The following is a 12,715-nucleotide window of genomic DNA, read 5'->3' on the forward strand; positions in this document are numbered from 1 at the left end:
ACGATTAAGGAGTTTTTAGGTTGTGGTCCTATACTCAGTGATGCCGTTGGAGTTGATGGACTCACTTATCTTCCAAGCCTTCCGTTGTTATCGTTATTAGATGGCCTTAAGCCATACTTATTGTAATAAGTTCTCTTTCGAGACACTCGATGTAATAAGTGTGTGATTGCTACTCTGCTATAAATCCTCCGAGTATTGTGTGGTGTCAGCATTACTGATCCAGGGATGACACCGGAGCACAGAGATCAGACTGTTTGAGGTCTGGTCGCTATAGAGATGGTATCAGAGCACACCTGACTATAGGACACGACCACTAAGCTAAAGACCTAGATCACTATTCACTCTCTTCTCTTCTGACCTCTCATCTTTTCTACTCTTTAGGATGGCGGATGCAAGGAACAAGTTCACATAACCGGATGAAGATACACCCTTTGGACGTCACTTGAAGGAAGTCACTAGATATCTGAATATAGGAGTACCAAGCTTCACGGGAACCTACAACGCCACTTTACCTGAAGAAGAGCGCTGGATGATTCAAGTTCAAGTTCCAGGAAGGACGTTCATGCCAGTCACTGAGCCCATAGAGTTTTCTTTTGATGCACCAACTTGGAGTCTAGAAAAGAGCATGGCAGCTCACATCGCCATGGGACGCATTGGAGAAGTCTACCGCAAGGATCTCAAGGATACTATCTACCAGATTTGTGGGCGCTGAGATGAACACTGGGAGATGATCAGCACCAAGAAGGATAGATCAATCGCAGCTTTTATCCAGGAGTTAAACCAGCACATTCGACGACAGGAGAACCAGATGTGCGCCGACATGATAGACCTGAAGAAGGCAAAGACTAGAATCAAGGAACTGGAGGAAGAACTCAAGGCTACACGTGAAGATTATGAAGAAGAAATTGAAGTATTGGTGGAGAAGAATGACGACCTGATCAAGAAGATTGGAATATTTATGGGAGACCCTACGCCAGTAGATGAAGACGAAGAACCCCAGGAAATTAGCCCGGACTACTACATCATCATCGACGGCACCGACTCGGAAGCAGATAGTAGCGATGATGACTATGTTGATGAAGCTGGAGCAGATATTATGGAGTCAACAACCGAAGAATATTTCTAGTAGACCACCTCATCAGTAGTAGTAGTCCACCATGTAAATATAGTAGTCCGAGCACTTTTGCGATAGATAGATCGATTGTATGCCCTTGTTTGATTGATTGAAGTGAATTGTTTGTCTTGCCTCATGTGCATATGGGTAGTGTTTTCTCTTTAGACCCCCTCTATTCTTATATCTCATCTTTTCTAAACCCTCAGATGCCTCCGAGACGTGACCCCGGTTTTGCCTTTCCACCGGAGCTCACCTAGTTGATCCAGCAGCAAAACACATTGATGCAGTTGCTAGTTCAGAATCAGAATCAGGGGAACAACAACAACAACCCACCACCACCACCACCACCTGTTGACCACTTAGCCCGTTTTCTTAGGCTGAATCCGCCGGTGTTTTCCAGTAGCACCGAGCCGATAGTAGCGGACAATTGGCTCCGCAAGAAAGCTAGGGAGTTGACCATAGCAGGATGCACAGATGCGGAGAAGGTGAAGTTTGCCGCACATCAGTTAGAAGGACCCGCAGCATCATGGTGGGAGAATTTCACAGCCACTTTCCCTATAGACACTGTCAAATGGGACCAGTTTCAGCAGGCTTTTCGTACTGCACACGTTTTAGCAGGAGCTATGGCCATGAAGAAGCGTGAGTTTCGCAACTTGCGCCAAGGAGGAAGGACAGTTGGCCAGTATGTGGAGGAATTTAGTAAGTTAGCACGTTATGCCCCAGATGACGTCGCTACGGATGCAGCTAAGCAGGAGAAGTTTCTGGAAGGACTGAATGATGAGTTTAGCATGCAGTTGATGGTAGCCACCTTCAACAACTACCAGGAGTTGGTAGATCGTGCTCTTATGATTGAAGGGAAGCAGCAGCAAATTGAGAATCGCAAGAGGAAGTATGGACAAGGAAAGTACAATTCAGGAGCTCAGTAGAAGCCACGTTTTACCCCTAGACCGGGAGGACATTTTCAGCATACCCATGGAGGAGGTAGCTCGCACAATCACAATGGCACCAAGAATGGTAATGGCAATGGAGGAAGCAACGGCCAGAATCGCACCAACCCCTCAACCCCAACCAAGAAGGATCTAAGCCAAGTCACTTGCTTTAAGTGTTCGAAGACAGGACATTATGCCAATGAATGTCCTGAAGGCCAAAATGGCGATGGAAGTCTGGGAAGAAGCCAAACCCTTTTAATAGGGGACAGGTGAACCACGTTAGCGTGGAGGAGGTTGAAGCTCAGCCCGATGCAGTAATAGGTAAGTTTTTGGTTAAGTCATTTACTGCACTGGTTCCTTTTGATACTGGAGCATCACATTCATACATCTCAAGGAGATTTGTGGATAAGTATAACCTACCAACCCAAGCCCTTAGGTCACCCATGTTAGTAACCTCGCCTGGAGCAGAGTATGTGGCTAGTCTATGGTGTGATCGGTTACCATTAAGGATTGATAACTACGTTTTTCCCTCAGACCTAATAGTATTGGAATCTCAAGGATTGGATGTGATATTAGGCATGGATTGGTTATCAAAGTATGAAGGGAATATTGAGTGTGCCAGTAAGTCTATTTTGCTTACCACACCAGAAGGGAGAAGGATCAAGTATGTATCCCGGCATGTGCCAAAGAGGACTCAAGTAAATTGCTTAACAGGAGTTGTGTAGGAGGAAGTACCAGTGGTAAGGGATTTCCCTGATGTATTTCCAGAGGAGTTGCCAGGCATGCCACCGGATAGAGATATTGAGTTTTTGGTTGAGCTATTGCCAGGCACAGGGCCAATATCAAAGAGACCATATAGGATGCCAACAAAGGATTTGGTGGAAATTAAGAATCAGATTAAGGAGTTACTGGATAAAGGATATATTCGCCCAAGTTCTTCACCTTGGGGATCGCCACTACTACTAGTGGAGAAGAAGGATGGATCGTTAAGGATGGTTGTTGATTATCGAGGATTGAATGAAGTAACAATCAAGAACAAGTACCCGCTGGCCACTACCGATGATCAACGATCATTGATTGCAAGGAGCTAAGGTATTTTCCAAGATCGATCTGCGATCAGGATACCACCAGTTGAAGATTCAAGAACAGGATATTCAGAAGACGGCTTTTACCACCAGGTATGGGTTGTATGAGTATACCGTTATGTCATTTGGTCTGACTAACGCACCTGCCTATTTTATGAACATGGTGAACAGAGTGTTTATGGAGTTTTGGATAAGTTCATCGTAGTGTTCATTGATGATATTCTGGTTTATTCGAAGAATGAAGAGGAACATAAGGAGCATTTGCGTTTGGTACTTGGAAAGCTCAGAGAACATCCATTATATGCCAAGTTTAGCAAATGTGAGTTTTGGTTGAAGGAAGTAGGATTCCTCGGACATGTTATATCTGGAGAAGGTATAGCAGTAGATCCTGCTAAAGTTGAAACCGTGACCAAGTGGGAAGCCCCAACAACAGTTGGAGAGATCCGGAGTTTCCTTAGACTCGCAGAATACTACCGGAGATTTATTGAGAATTTCTCAAAGATTGCGAAGCCTATGACTGAGTTGTTGAAGAAGGATACCAAGTTCATATGGACAGAGGAATGTGAGGCTAGTTTCCAGGAGTTGAAGAAACGTTTGGTTACCTCACCAGTATTGATTTTTCCAGACCAGACCAAGGATTATGAGGTGTATTGCAACGCTTCACGTCGAGGACTTGGAGCAGTGCTGATGCAGGAAGGGAGAGTTGTTTCATATGCCTCAAGACAACTGAAACCTCATGAGTTAAATTATGCCACGCATGATTTGGAGTTAGCAGTCGTAGTGCATGCATTGAAGACATGGAGACATTTTCTCATTGGAAATCATTATGAGGTGTACACGGACCATAAGAGTTTGAAGTACATTTTCACACAGAAGGAGTTAAATCTCAGACAAAGGAGATGGTTGGAGCTTATCAAGAATTATGATATGAAATTGCATTATCACCCCGGAAAGGCTAATGTAGTAGCTGACGCATTAAGCCGTAAGAGCCATGTCAATACGTTAATGACGGGAAAAATACCAAGGGAGTTAGCCGAAAATCTTCGTGAACTATGTTTGGAAATAGCTCCGAGAGGCTATGTAGCAGCATTGGAGATTCAGTCAACTCTGATGGATAAAATCAGGGAAGCTCAGAAAGCTGACAAAGAGATTGCCGCTATAAAGGAGAAAATGAGCAAAGGAAAAGCTAAAGGATTTCGTGAGGATGAGCACGACACCTTATGGTTTGAAGACCGCATTTACGTGCCCAATGACCCGGAGATCAGGAAGTTGATTTTGCAAGAGGCACACGATTCACCATATTCGATTCACCCAGGAAATACCAAGATGTATTTGGATTTGAAGAATATTTTTTGGTGGACCGGAATGAAAAAGGATATTGCGGAGTATGTAGCAGTTTGTGATGTATGCCAGAGAGTAAAGGCAGAGCATCAGAAGCCAGCAGGATTGTTATAACCATTGTCGATACCCGAATGGAAGTGAGATAAACTAGGCATGGATTTTATCACGGGATTTCCCAGGACTCGTTCAGGCTATGACTCAATTTGGGTTGTAGTCGATCGATTGACGAAAGTAGCTCATTTCATCCTAGTAAAGACCACTTACACCAGTGCTAAGTTGGCAAAGATATACATGACCAGGATCGTATGTCTGCATGGAGTTCCAAGGAGTATCGTATCAGATAGAGGAACCCAGTTTACCTCAAAGTTCTGGAAGCAGTTGCACGAAACTTTGGGTACCAGGCTAGAATTCAGTACAACTTTTCATCCACAGACAGATGGACAGACCGAGAGAGTCAATCAGATTTTGGAGGATATGCTGAGAGCTTGTGCGCTAGATTATGGATCTAGTTGGGACGATAATTTGCCATATGCAGAGTTCTCTTACAACAACAGTTACCAAACCAGTTTAAAGATGGCCCCTTTCGAAGCTTTGTACGGAAGGAGGTGCAGGACACCGTTGTCATGGGACGAAGTTGGAGACCGCCAGTTGTTTGGTCCTGACATGATTAAAGAGTCTGAACAGAAGGTGAAGCTGATTCGTGATAGGCTCAAGGTAGCCCAGTCCAGACAGAAGAGTTATGCGGATTCTAAACGCAAGGAGACAGTTTATGAAGTCGGAGACAGAGCTTATCTTCGAGTATCTCCACTTCGGGGAACAAAGCGTTTTGGAGTTAAAGGGAAGTTAGCACCACGATTTGTAGGACCATATCGAGTTTTGGAGCGTATGGGAGAAGTGGCGTACAAGTTGGAATTGCCCGAAGGATTGTCAGGAGTACATGATGTGTTCCACGTTTCTCAGTTAAAGAAATGTCACGCGAAGATGGCTGACATACCGTTGAGAGACACAGTGCCTTTGGAAACTATTCAGTTGGATAATGATTTGACCTACGAGGAGAAACCAGTCAAGATTCTCGAGTTTGCCAGCCGAGTTACTCGCAGCAAGGTTATCAAGTTTTGCAAAGTTCAGTGGAGCCACCACATGAAGGATGAAGCTACCTGGGAGCGAGAGGAAGATTTGCTCAAAGACCACCCTCACCTATTTTCTAGCCAAGATGAATCTCGAGGGCGAGATTCATCTTAAGGGGGGTAGGTTTGTAACATCCCAAATTTTCAATTTGGAATGTTATACACTAGATCATCATGCATATTATATTTTATTTTGCATTTTGGTTGATCCTAGAAATTCTACGCACCTCAATGACCCATGGAGAGAGTTGGGGATTTCGTTATTTTCATATTTGAGTTTTCTCAAATTTTGAGAATAGGATCATTTGATTTTATTTATTTTATCATCAATTATTTCTATTACAAAAATATGAGAGAGAGAATAAAATGACTTTCCCAAAATAAAGAAATATTGAGGATTTAATAAAAAATTAAATAAGATTTTATTTCGGAGTTTTTTGGTGTTTTATTTGAATTTAGGAAAAATCTGTGTTTTTCAAAATTGCATTTAGGGCCCAAATAAATGTTCACCTTTTGCGACTTGATTTTAGAAGCCCGTGAAAATTTATTTCGGAATTTTTGAAGTCCGTTTAGTATTTTTTTTATTTTTCTTCCGAGCAGAATAATTAAAAAAAAGAACTAACTTCGGGCCGTACCCGAGCGGGACACCGCCCGGGGGCAGCCTTTAAATAGCGCCGCCCCGAGCCGCCCCACCCCATCAGCCCCGCCTCGATCCGCGCGCGCCGCCGGAGCCGCCGCCGCCGACGATCCCGCCGCCCGAGGTTCGTCGCGCCTCGTTTTCCGTGCCAAAAAAAGAAAAAAAAATCGGCGTTTGTCGTTTTTCTTTCGTTTTTCTTTTTCTCGGATTAAATCCGCGATTTTTCTGATCGCGATTTCTGATCCGATTTTTGTTTTAGTTTAACTTTTCGCTCATTTATTGGAATTAGGCGATTCAAGCGCCTAGGAATTCGTCTCGAAACCCTCTATCCGTTTAACCAACTTAAACAAGATTTTTCTACTGTAAAATTTGCCCTAGATCCAGATTACTAGAACGAAGTTGTTTTCTTTCGCCGTTTGTCTTTTGTTGCTTCGTTCGATTTGATTCTTTTTGCCAACCGGAGTTCTTAAGTTGAACCTTCTGGTTAGATCTCTTATTTAAGTTTTACTTATGCATTAGATGATTACTTATTGTATGCTTGTTTGTTTGTCTGCGATAGAATACCCGGAGTGCGCCACCTGTTACTTCGAATCGTTAGGTTTCGCGGACCATCAGCAAGGCAAGTAACACTTTGATCATACCTTTTCTACTACCCAGATTTATTGCATTATATCAATCCTCACACATTGCATGATTAGGATCTAATTAAATTGTGAGATGGGAAGTAGATGAGGTAGTACCTATTACCTTTTTATTATCAAACCTTTTGGAGTTACTTCTACGTTTGCTTATTATGCCATGCTATGCTAGTAGACGTGGATTAGGTGAGTGAAATCCATGACAGATGTGAGATTGTTAATTAATGATTTATCTAAGGTGGCAACTTAAACACATATCTGGGTGGATTAAGGCACCTGGCTATTCCAGGACTTGCCTGTTTTCTTTTGGACCGCCACCCAGGCTCAAAGGGATCATGAGACTATTCATACTAGAAACTTCCGTGTGCAACCACAGGCTATTATGGTCTCTAGCATAGTTGACTAAGTTGTGCGAACTCTTACAGTGGTAGACTAGCAGATGTAGGGGGATGTAGGTGGTACGGTCTACCCGATCGTAAGGTGCCAGTGCTTCTGAAAGACTATGTCTCGGTCATCCGTCTTCTCAAACACCATGTAGTGCGAGAAACCAAACGGAGGCGATCGAGTCTTGTGGGGAAAAGTGTGCAAACCTCTGCAGAGTGTAATAAACTAATCATGGTTAGCCGTGTCCCCGGTTATGGACATCTTGAGTATCTAGTACCTGAATTATCATGTGAATCTCAACATGTTACTCTAAATTACTTTTGTTAGGTTATGTTTAATGATGATGCTTAATTGGGATTGAGAATGCTGTCAACCATTCTCAATGTTTAACAACCATCATGATAGTAATTAAATCTATTCCTTTGAAGTAGGGAAAAATTGGCTTTACGCAAAACTGTAACCATAGAGCTTCCACCAGCCAAATATGCATATAGTATAGCTGTTTCATTCCATTATTCTCTATGTGTTACTTTGCCAGCATATTCCATGTGATGACCCGTTTCGGGCTGCAACGTTAATGTTGCAGACTTTTCAGACGACGATTAAGGAGTTTTTAGGTCGTGGTCCTATACTCAGTGATGCCGTTGGAGTTGATGGACTCACTTATCTTCCAAGCCTTCCGCTGTTATTGTTATTAGATGGCCTTAAGCCATACTTGTTGTAATAAGTTCTCTTTTGAGACACTCGATGTAATAAGTGTGTGATTGCTACTCTGCTATAAATCCTTTGTACTGTGTGGTTTCAGCATTACTGATCCAGGGATGACACCGGAGCACAGAGATCCGACTGTTTGAGGTCTGGTCGCTACACAACACAGCCGAGACCTCCTAATGAACGAGGCTGTCTTGAGGCCTTGCTTCCTGTGGATCCATTGATCTCTTTGAATCTAAATATTTTTACCATCGCCCACTCTCCATATTACTCCCTTTTTTAGCAATTCTAAGCTGAACTCAATCGCCCTCCACACCGGCGAGGCATCCGAGGCAAAGACTGTGTCTAAAAGGTCGCCATTGGGATAATATTTTGATTTCAAGACTCTCGCACATAGGCTGTCAGGGTTTTGGATTAGTCCAGCCCTGCTTAGCAAGAAGGGCTTGGTTGAAAAGATGCATGTCTCTGAAGCCAATACCTCCATCCCGTTTTGGCTTGGTCATACGCTCCCAGGACATCCAATGTACCTTTCTGTGGCCTTCTTCATCCCCCCACCAGAAGTCTCTAATCATTCTTTCATACTTCTCGCAGAACCCTTTCGAGAGCATAAACACACTCATAGTAAAGGTAGGTAGGGCTTGAATAATGGATTTGACATGGACTTCCTTGGCCGCATAGGACATGAATCTTTCCGTCCAATCGTTGCAACGCTTTCCAAACCTATCCATTATAGGTTGGAAATGGTCGTCCTTCATCCTTCCTTCTGGTGTAGGTAATCCCAGATATTTACTTTCAAATACCTTTGATTGTACCTCAAGTATAGCCTTAATGCCCTCTCTTATTTCGGTTGGGCATTGTTCACTGAAAAGGAGCAAGCACTTGCTCGCACTTAGTAATTGTCCCGTGCACTTCTGGAAGGTATCCAACACCCTTTTTATTGTCTGGGCTTGCTCAATAGAAGCCTTGAAGAAAATCAAACTGTCATCCGCAAATAAAAGATTGGATACTCCTGGACTGTTTCGGGCAACCTTGATGGGATTCAGCCGATCTACCAGTATCTCCTTGTTTATGAGTTTTACCAAACCTTCAGCCACAAAGAGAAAGATATATGGACTAAGAGGATCCCCTTGGCGAAGTCCTCGGGATGGTATGAACGGTTCCAATAATTCACCATTGCATCTGACTGAATATCTCACCGATTGGACGCATTGCATCACCCAATTTGTCCATTTGCTACAAAATCCACTTTTCAACAAAACACCTTCCAGGAAGCCCCAATCAACCCTGTCATATGCTTTGGCTAGGTCCAGCTTGTATGCACAGCAGGTGTCCCGAGTGTTTTTACTGTGTTGTATCTTATGGAAACACTCAAATGCAATGATATCATTATCAGTAATCAGTCTGCCCGGAATGAACGCACTTTGTGTCTCTGAGATTAGTTCATCCAGAATAGGGCGTAAACAGTTTACAAGACACTTAGACACCACCTTATAGATTGCACAAACTGATGGGTCGGTAATCTTTCAGTGACTGGGGATCTTTCCCTTTCGGTATGAGCACTATAACGGTGTCATTTGTGCCTTCAGGTAGCAGCCCACTCTCAAAAAAATCCTGGACAGCCTTAATCACATCTTCTTTTATCGTTGCCCAATTTCTTTGATAGAAACGAGCCGGGAATCCATCCGGTTCAGGTGCCTTTAGTGGACCAATTTGGAATAATGCATCGCTGATTTCCGAAGCAGAGAAAGGTTTTGTCAGTGACTCATTCATACCTTGCGTGACCGTTGTCTGGAACAACTCCATAATTTCATGTGGTGCCACCCTATCGTCCTTCTCATATAACTTTTTGAACAAGCAATTTGTCATCTCCTCTAGACCCTTCTTGTCCTCTATCCAAACACCACTGGAATCTTTCAGTTTTGTAATGTCATTCTTATTTTTCCTCCAAGTAGCTTTCCTTTGACACCATTTTGTGTTTCTGTCACCTTCTCTGAGAAAAGTCACTCTTGATCTCTGTCTCCACATTAATTCCTCATGTAGCAGAAGTTCATCAAGATCTTTGGAGAGTTTATTAACCTCCCTTTGCTGTACTTGGGAAGGAGGGAGGCTCCACAAAACACTCAACCGTTTTCTGATTTCAGTGGTCTGTTTCACCACTGATCCAAAGTCTTTCTGCGCCCAATCACGCAAGTCTTTTTGCATTGCAGCAAGCTTCACTCCAATCTGCTGCATGCTCCCAGCCGGGCCACCACTACCCCAAGATTTCTCAATAGTGGGTTGTAGAGTATTCACTCTTTCCCACATCTGCTCATATCTGAATATTTTTGGTCCATTTTTTCCTTTTGGTCTCCACTCCTTTCTCTTTCCTAGCCGCAATAGGATGGGTAGATGGTCTGAACGAGATGAGCATATATGTTCCACAGTGGCATTCCTAAAATGATCATACCACTCCAGGGTCGCTACCGCTCTGTCCAGCCTCGCCCGCACATTATTTTTGCCCTCCTGCTTGTTGTTATAGGTCCATACCGGGCCTTTAAAACCCAGGTCAAAGAAGTTGCAATCAGCAAGCACTGTACGAAAATCACTCATATACTTCTCAGATCTTTTAGAAATAGAGAGGTGCTCAGACTGCCACATCGTTTCGTTAAAATCACCTACCATGAGCCAAGGCACATTTGATGTATCTTTTATTCTCGGAAGTAATGTCCACATATGGTGACGCTGATGGGCCTTCGGTTCCCCGTATACAAAAGTGCATCGCCACTGTAAGCCATGCGGGTTAAGCCTGATCAAAACATCGATGTATCTCTCCCCCACAGCAATCTTCTTTATTTCAGTACTCTCATCATAAAAGAGGGCAATGTCGGCACCTTTTCCGATACCGGGTTGCATGATACAATGACGGAGGCATAACCTCCACTTAAGATTCTTGACGTACTTATTGTTTTGCTGGGTTTCAGAGAGGAAGACGAGCTTGGGCTTGTAAGTGTGCATGAGGCACACGAGTTCCTGAACTGTGCGAGGCTGCCCGAGGCCTCGACAGTTCCAACTAAGGAGCGTCATGGCTCCTAGCGGGCGCCATCCTCGGCGTCCGCCAGTTGACCGGTAGCCCCTGTGTCGGTTGCTTCCTTGTCCTCCCCAGGTCCTCCCGCTGCCATCTCCTTTTCAGTTGCTGCACCTCTGACCTTTTTCTTTTGTTTTGTATCATCCCCCTCTATGGTCTTTCTAGTTGTAGCCTGCTCTTCCAACTCACGGTCGCCCCTCTTTCCAAGTACTGAAACTGTCTGTTCTGAAACCTTTCCCAACTTCTTTGCACCCTTCTGCTTCTGTGGAATCACCTGTCTAACAGAGGAGCCAATTGTCGTGGTCGTCCCGACCTGCTGTAGTTCTTGCCCAACTGGTGCAGCCCCCGCCAAAGCTGGAGTGGAGGCGGCAGCCACGCCATCTGCTGGTTGTGCCACCGGTTCAAAACCCGGCGGGTACAGAGGGTTCTCCTGATGATCCTCCTTGGTTGACTGTACATGTTCCGATCTCTTCAGAGCGTCCGGTGGAGTCTGGTACTTATCAGCAGCTGGACTTTGCAGCAGGCTAGCCTGAGGGACCGAGGTCAGCCCAGCCGACTTCTCACCCGCCCCACCAGTGTCTAGCCGTATGGCGCTCACCGCTGCAATGGCCTCCTGGACCAATGGATCTGCCAATATCTCCTTTGGGATTCTGCCATCCCTCACTGCTACGGCCTTCGGAAGTTGTGTGGCATGGTTCCCTTTGATCTCTGGTTCGAAGATGAGGAAACGACGCGCACTGCTTGCCTCTGGGACGACGATGCCACCCCTACTGCTGTTTCTTTTGAAAGGGGAAGCGCGCAACGCTGCCGAGAATCTCATCTCTTGCAGATCCTCAGGCAGCTTACAATCGCGCTGGCCATGCCCTAGGTGGCCACATGAGCTACAGAATCTAGGTAATCTTTCATACTTTACATTCAGCTTATACAACTTCCCTTCAGCAATGTCATATGACTCTATCTTGCTACAGATCGGCTCATCAACATCATGGTTCACTCGAACACGCATGTAGTCACCCCAAATTCTTCCTTCCCTATCGGCATCCACCTCGAGCACCTCACCCAGCTCTGCTCCAAGTCCTCTGGCCACCGGCTCAAAGAGCAAAATCGATGGGGCGTCGTAGATGCGAGCCCACATTGGCATGTGGGCGACCTCCACGTCACCCGGACGCGCGCTCCCGTCCACCGCCACCATCAGGAACGCGTCGCCCTTGTGGGTCCAAGGGCCGTTGTTGAGGATGAAGCGGAGGTCTCCCTCCCGCTCGAACTCGAGGAGGAAGCGGTTGTTCTTCAGAGGGGTGTAGTTGAGGCGTCCTCGGAGGCCCCACTTGCTCTTGAGCTCATTGAACAAGCCCACGCAGCTGAAGACCTGCACCGAGAAGAGCAACCCGATGGCGATCCACCTCGATCGCATGGCCTCTCTCTCCCTAGCCAGGTCCAGCTGCACCACCTTTGGCGCCTGCATCTCCATGCTGACATGAAATACAGGAGCCACCACATGCGTTTTTTACATTAATGTAATATAAAAAACGCTTGGGACTGAAGGAGTACCTTTTTTTGTAGCGATCACCCGAGCGACTCGGTGTTTCCTATAGCAACCATTGTACTGATTCGGTTATTCCCGTAGAGAACACTGTAGCAAACACAGTTTTATGATATTTTTTTGTGAAAACTGTGATTTTTAATCA

This window comes from Triticum dicoccoides, chromosome 5A, assembly GCF_002162155.2.
Source record: "Triticum dicoccoides isolate Atlit2015 ecotype Zavitan chromosome 5A, WEW_v2.0, whole genome shotgun sequence".
NCBI classification, from domain to species: domain Eukaryota; kingdom Viridiplantae; phylum Streptophyta; class Magnoliopsida; order Poales; family Poaceae; genus Triticum; species Triticum dicoccoides.